The sequence below is a fragment of the Eulemur rufifrons genome, chromosome 11 (genome assembly GCF_041146395.1).
Source record: "Eulemur rufifrons isolate Redbay chromosome 11, OSU_ERuf_1, whole genome shotgun sequence".
Taxonomy (NCBI): domain Eukaryota; kingdom Metazoa; phylum Chordata; class Mammalia; order Primates; family Lemuridae; genus Eulemur; species Eulemur rufifrons.
Genome location: NC_090993.1, coordinates 9,959,449 through 9,967,070, shown reverse-complemented (window position 1 = coordinate 9,967,070; position 7,622 = coordinate 9,959,449). Strand labels below are relative to the sequence as shown.

Below are 7,622 nucleotides of genomic sequence, written 5' to 3'. Positions count from 1 at the left end.
GCAACAGAGTGAGAGTCTGTCTCCAAAAAAAAAAAAAAAAAAAATTCATCCAAATATTTGCTGAGAGCCTACTAAGTGCCACTGTTCTGGCACTTGGGATACATCATAAATAGAACGAAGATTGCTGCCCTTGTGGAACCTCTAGTCTAAATGCGAGTGACAATAAAAATAAGCAGAATAAATAGGTAAATTATGTAGTGTGCTAGAAGATGACAGGTGCTATGAAAGAGAGGATGTTTAGAGTTACAGGTTACACTATGTCAGCTCTCAGCACCAGATCCCAAGTGACAGAGAACTGATGTGTTTTTAAATAAAATTATTTTAGGTGACATTTGTGATATCAGGGACATTTAAGTGTGGGGTGCAGAGCACAGGCCCCGCTTGCCTAGGTTTAAGTGCGGTATTAAGGGAGGACCTCACTGAGAGGTGGACTCTTAGCAAAGACCTGAAGGAGACAAGGGAGGTTTAGCTGTGGCTATCTGGAGAAAAAGAATTTTAAGCAGAGGGACCAGCCAGTGCAAAGGTCTTAAAGCAGAAATGTGTTCGGCATATTTGGTAAACAGGAAAAAAAAATTAATAATTTTTAAGGTATTTTGGGTAATAATTAAATGTGATATTATGTACATTTTTAGTAACTGAATGTTTTTAAACTTTGATGTTATCATATCATTTTAGAATCCAATTTTGGAGTCACATTATCTGGACATTTCCCACTTAGGAAGTTTTCCAGTGTGTGATAGATACATAAGTAAGGTTTCCTTCTACACATTTATTATTTTTTCTTTACTTTTTCTTCTTTTGCATGTTTTTGATTACACATTTTTTTGTGTTCTTCTTGTTAAGTAAAAAAAAAAAAAAATGAAGGTTTATACTCTGGAAAAAGGAGAGCTTTATTTCTCACATAGGGTAGCAACATGCTGGGCAGCCATTCCAACAGGTCGGGAAGCAGAGTGGAGGCCAAAAGCCAGGCACGTGTGCATCAAAGAAGAGATAAAAGGCAACAGGATTTTATACCCAGCAGTGTGGTCAAATATACATATTTAACAAGCTATAGGCGGAGTCACGAATATTTATGAAGGGAAATTATAACCTGTGATTGTGCTCTATCTCTCCCATCCCATCATGACTGGGAACTCAGTTTTAAGGTGCTTCTGGGGTCTTCTTGGCTGAGAGGGTTCCATTCAGTTAGCTTAGGATTTTATTTTAGTTCACACTCTGAAATCTCTTAAACTAAGTTTTATTTAATATGTATACTTAATATTGATGTTCTCAGATACTATTGAACAAAATGAATACTGCAGTATCTTGGTTAAAATACTTCATGACTCAGGTATACAGAGAAAAGAACAGTCAAAAACGACATTACTTTGTGCCTTTTATAAATAATACTCTGAGGGCCAATTGTGTACCATTGTCATTTAAAGTCTGTCTCTCTGTTGCTTTAATGAAATCATGATCATCCTTTATCTTCTACTCAAAGTTAACAGAAACTGCCTTGTTACTTGACATTTCTGTGACTTCTTTCATCCATTTTAAAAAAAGGGTGGGGGGTGTTTTTAAGATTAGTGGATGAAAGTTAATGTATAAGTAAGAGCAGGTTCAGTTTAGGTAAAATTGTAAAACAGGTCATTGGGCTTCCTCTTCCTCTTTTGAGTCCAGGCAGGAAAGTATCTCCAGCACCTACCACAGTACCTAGCACATAGTGAGTGTCCATTATATATTTGTTAAATGAGCGATGATTTCCCTGAGGCATCTTTTTCATTAACTTGTTAGGGACTTGCCCTTCCCCAGAATATTTGCATTTTAAAAGGCTGCCTGCCAGAGGAAGTGGGCAACCTTGCCTAAAGATATGAAGATATGAATGGTTAAACATCAGACATCAAAGAGGAGACGCTTTAAAGTGGGGAATTTCCCCCAAACGCCCCTATAAAGCACATCAAAGGGCAGCTATTTGCTCGTCATTGGGTCAGACGTGACAGACGGGACTTTGAGGAATTGAAAGTTACATTTGGTATATAGTCTTGGGACATAATTTCCTGAATTATTTCTATTTGATAATTCTATGTGAAAAATTACAAGAGTTGATTCTACAGCCATTCCTGTCAATTTGTAGAGTATTTGCTTACAGTTTGCATTGTTCGGTAGGACTTGAAAACTACTGAACAATACACACTGTATTTGTACAGTTCAGGCGCTTTCCCAGTATGACATTTCTGTCACAGTGGCTAGGAGGTGAGGAGGGGTGGCCCTTGAAATGCCAAACCGCCGGCTACCAGTCAGCTGCGTGCTGGGCCCGGCAGCCTGTGATGCAGCCGAAAACATCCTCCTATTTAATCTACGGCTCCCACTTTCTGGAGGGACTGGTATATTCAGGCATATAGCGCTGACAGTGTGCACTGTATACAAATGTGCTTGAACAGAAATACGTTGGAAAAAACACTTCTGCACTGAATTTAATTGTACAGTAGCTTTGCAAACCTCTTTTCGTTTCTTGAGAGAAGCCTACGGTAACCCTTACAATATGGCTTTTTCCAGGTCCTGGAGGAAGGCTAGGGGTTCCTCGTGGATAAACCCTTTCTGCCTCTCCCGACTCCTTCCCATATTTCTTTCTTTCTTTCTTTTTTTTCTGAGACAGAGTCTTGCTTTCTTGCCCAGGCTAGAGTGCCGAGGCGTCAGCCTAGCTCACAACAACCTCAAACTCCTGAACTGAAGCGATCCTTCTGCCTCAGCCTCCCCTGTAGCTGGGACTACAGGCATGTGCCACCATGCCCGGCTAATTTTTTTCTGCATATATTTTTGGCTGTCTTGATCATTTCTTTCTATTTTTAGTAGAGACGGGGGTCTGGCTCTTGCTCAGGCTGGTCTCGAACTCCTGACCTCGAGCGATTCACCCGCCTCGGCCTCCCAGAGTGCTAGGATTACAGGCGTGAGCCACCACGCCCGGCCCTTCCCATATTTCTTCTATCCTCATCCTCTGGACCTACACAACCGGACAGGATGACATTCTGTGTTGAATGGAGGAAGCAGACGCTGCGCATGTGCTACATGCTTCTCAAACGGTGCTAGCTCTCCCCGGGCCTGACGCAGCCCACTACGCAGAGAACAGACACAGGGTGCGGTAGCCGGGCAGGCCTCCCCGGCGCTGAGGAACCCCCACCGTCCCGACGCCTTGGCCCCGCAGATCGGCCCGCCCTCCTCCTTTCCCCATTGGCTCTCCGGCTTCAGACGTCACGCCTGCGACGCTGGCGTTGCCTTCCCAGAGGTGGGCGGGGCTAGGGACGGGCGAGGCGGGGCCAAGTGCGCACGCGCAGGAGAGCGGGTCTGAGTTCGGACTGGAGGGAGGGAGGGGGTGGTGTTCCCGGTTTCCCGGGTTACCTGAGGGGGCGGGGGTGGGGAATTCGCGGCGGCGGCAGCGGCTGCAGCAGCAGCGTCGAGTCGGGATTCTCCGTGTGAGCGGAGTGCGCGGCGGCGGCAGCGGCCACAGAGCAGGTAAAGGCGGCTGCTGGGCGCCGACGATCCCGGAGAGGGCTCAGGGTAGCGGACCCTGTGCATGGCCTGGAGGGAGGGCGGCTTGGGGGTGGGGGCAGTCAGTCCCGGCTAGGGGTCGCCGCTGCCGGACTGAGGGAGCCGGAGGACTCGGCCTGACGCGCTGGCCTGGGGCTTCCTCTCCAGCTTCGGGGCTCCGGGCGTCTCTCCGCGGCGCCAGGCCGCCTCTGACACGGCTGAGCAGCCGCGGGCGGGAGCTCGGCCGGGCCCCTCCAGGCCATTGCGGCGGTCGCGCGGCCGCCGGGCACTAACTTTATTTCCCGGCGCGCGAGGGGCGAGGTCGAGCAGGCTGGCGGCGATCTGCTGCTCCCTTTGCTGTACGTTTTAATCCTGTGCCGCGGCACTCCCTCAGCCCAGCCGGGCCCAGACTGGCAGGTTGACGACGGGAATTGACGGTTTCCGCGCCTCCACCCTGCCTGTCGCTCCTCGCACTCCTGCCCCGCCGTTCTCGCCCACCTGTCATCTTCACCGTGCGACTTGGTCTGCTGCTTTTTTCCTGCCTGTGTGACATCCTTTGCCCGGGCGAGAACCTTTCTCCGGGGCATCCCCTGAGACATCTGCTGTCTGTCTCAGGCATCACTGGAGCCTGGCTGAGATGCCCCTTTGCCTCCGATGGGTTAAACTGTATGGGAAATAACCCAGTTAGACCCCGGGTTGTTTAGTGGTGGAGGGGATACAGAGGCTTTAGGAAACGCCTCCTTAGCCTGATTCTTATCGGGGTAAACAAAACGTAGCTTGCTCAGCAGACCATACATGCACTTGATAGTGACAGCACTTGATAGTTTATGGGCTTTCTTTTAAGCAGATAGAAAATTTTAGTGGGGGTTGAATCTTGTGTTGAATATGTTAATGTTGGATTTGGGCCAGTGTTTCCTTGAAAATCAAATTCAGCTTGCGTATTCTCTAGGGTTTGTGTAACAGATTGGTAGGACAAACTGAATAGGGCTTTTCTTCTGTTGATTCTTGGCTCTTCTGCTCTATTACTGTAACCTTCCGCACCTAGAAAACTTATGCTAATAAAGATTTTGGCCCTTTAAGCTTTCATTTTATAAATGTAGTTAATTTAAGTGGGTATCTGTTTTAAAGAGTTTTGCAAGTAGCCAGCAACTCTTTTTCTAGTAGCTCTTTGCTGTCATCCATATTGGTTACTGCAAAGACTGGAGCATTTAGAGAAGAGAGGGCATAAGAAGAAAATGAGTTACTATAATTTAATTTACATGAAAACACTGTAAACTACAAAATTATGTATATATTTAGTAAATATTTACTGACCATTTACTGTGTGCCAGACACTTTTCTAAACAGGTAAATATACTCTCCTTTATGGAGCTTATATTCTAGTGGAGACCTTAGATAATAAACAAAATGTGTGCTATGTCAGATGCTATTAAGGGCTATAGAGAAAAAGTAGAGAGGAGGGAGGACAGGCAAGTGGGAGAAGGTTGCAATTTCAACTAGAGGTAGCCGTGGACGGCTTCCTGTAGAAGATGATGTTTGAGCCAAGACCGGAAGGAAGTGAGGGATAATCCTTGCACCCCTCTGGGGGAAGGGTGTGCTAGTAGAGGGAAAAGCACTTGCAAAATCCCTGAGGCAAGAGTATGCTGGGCATGTTTGAGGACAGCACAGGGAAGCTGATTTGGCTGTGGTGGAGTGAACAAAAAGTCACAGAAATAAAGTCAGACAGGTTAGTGTGGTGGGAGGTTAGATTGTGTAAGGCCTTGTAGGCCTTTGCAAGACTTGGGTTTTTACTCTGAGTTAGAAGGGGAGTCCTCCCTTTGGATAAAGAAAGGATATAATCTGACTTACCTTTTAAAAGGGTCCTTCTGGTGGCTGGATAGAGAAGACTTTCTTGTGGGGGAGAGGTTGAGCAGGAGCAGAAACAGGGATACCAGTACAGGGACTGTTGCCACAATGCAGGCCAGAGATGATGTAGCTCGGACTAGAGTGGAATCGGTAGAGGTGGTGAGAGGTCATTGATTTCAGGATAAATTGAGGGTAGAGATGTAAAGGATGTCAAAATTTTGTCCTGAGAAAGTAGGAAGATGGGATAGATACATACTGAGGTGAGGTTTATGAGAGGAGTAGGTTTGGTGGGGAGAAGGTTAGGAGTTGGTTAGAAGACATTAAAATTAGACATCTAAGTTTTTAAAGAAAAAAATTATTCAACGAATGGTAAGGAAGACTATTCAGGACCATTGTGATGGGTATAGGGACCACCGCAACAGGGCCTCCAGTGGGGGAGAGATATTGGGCTCAACTCCAAATACGGCATGGCCAAGTGGGAATTCATAGCTAAGGAGCAGTGTGGGGTTCAGTGCATAGAAAATTACTAAGGGGACACATCAGGGGTAAGGGGGATTCTGGCTAAACTGACCTAACAGGATTCTTGCCAAAGATGGGCCAGGGTGATCAGACATGACCCGGGACTGGTGGAAGATGAGGAACCTGATCAGATATTGAGGATGATCAGTTATCCAGGATGTGTATGCTAAACAGACTTAGCAGAGTTCTTTGCTAAAACTGGATTTTATAAAGAAGTGTACTGATGGGCCTAGCAGAAGATTCAGAAGGCTAACTAAAGTTTTGCCAGGCAAAGAATCTTTGTCAAAGTAGAGATTATTAGTAGTAAATTCTAGTGACTTGTTTTGAAGAAACTTTTTACATTACCCTGACTGTACAGGGGGTTAAAATTTTCACCCATAAACTGCCAACTAGTATTTCATGCTTGTTTTCTTTTTAGCTCTTTTGGACTACCCTGGTCATTCTTTTCCCGAATGTTGTTTTGTTTTTGTTTGCTCGAACTCACAGAATGTGTTTATTAGTTTCAGTTGTAGTGAAATCCATATAATTGAGGATTTCAGAGTACCTTTTTAGTCTCTTGCTGCATTTAACTTGAACTCCTTCATCTAATTAATCTTTTTCTGAATTCTCATTAGATGCCTGGCTTAAGTTTAGGATTTTTTAAGCCCCAGAAATGTTGTTGTTTCACTTGATCATTTGTGAAATTACTCTGGGAATTACTTGTATTTTTAATACTTTAACCATGTCAAAAGACAAAATTGCAACAAATTAAGTTTAAAGGTCTTTTTTCTTTTTAGACACAGTCTTGCTCTGTCACCCAGGCTGCATTGCAGTGGCATGATCATAGCTCACTGCAGCCTTGAACTCCTGGGCTCAAGTGATCTACCTGTCTCAGCTTCCCAAGTAGCTGGAACTCCTAGGTGCATGCCACCATGCCCAGCTAATTTTTTTTTTAATTATTATTATTATTATTTTTTTTCAGACAAGGTCTTGCTGTGTTGCCCAGGCTGATCTCTCTCAAACTCTTGAGGTCAAGCAGTCCTCCCACTCCAGCCTCTTGAGTAGTAGCTGGCATTACAGGCGCAAGCCACCATGCACTGTGACACATGCCTATAGCCTCAGCTACTTGGGAGACTGAGGCAGAAGGATTGTTTGAGCCCAGGAGTTTGAGTCCAGCCTGGGAAACATAGTGAGACCCTTATCTCTTAAAAAAAAAAAAAAAGTATATATATATATATGTATATATATCTTTCTATCTCCTGGAATTTAAGGGCTATCCTTTACATTAAGAACTAGGAAATAAACTAATATTTCAAAGTGCATTTTCAACCTAAATATATCTTGATAATATATAAAAATCTGTCAAATAATAACTAATTATAAACTGATCTTAGAGTTGATGAGGACACCATATTCTCTTTGGTACTACTTTCTTTAGCTGCTGCTTCTTGCTAGTGCTCGTCGTTGTACTTTTTAACTTCCCTGGCCTTATTTATAGTAATTGAGGGAGGTCTGATACGTTTGGAAATTTTGGAAATAACCTGTAGAAATTTCTAGGTCTAATTGCTGGGAGGAAAAAAAAATAGAGAAAAATCTTACCTGATAATGTGAAAGAGTAAGGCTTAAAACTGACCATCAGGCTGGGCATGGTGGCTCAGGCCTGTAATCCCAGCACTTTCGGAGGCTGTGAAAGGAGGCTAGCTTGAGACTAGCCTGAGCAACACAGCGAAACCCTGTCTCTACAAAAATTTTTTAAAAATTAGCTGGGAGTGGTG

The 7,622-nt window shown here is 44.7% G+C and overlaps 1 protein-coding gene across 1 annotated transcript in view; it reads left to right on the top strand.

The window, feature by feature from the left end:
- Window positions 1-3,427: 3,427 nt before the first annotated feature.
- LYST (lysosomal trafficking regulator) overlaps window positions 3,428-7,622 on the top strand; it is a 162,987-nt gene continuing 158,792 nt past the window's right edge. The window contains exon 1 of the mRNA XM_069484565.1: window positions 3,428-3,489. The gene's annotated coding sequence lies outside the window, so the exon portion shown is untranslated. The remainder of the gene's footprint in view (window positions 3,490-7,622) is intronic.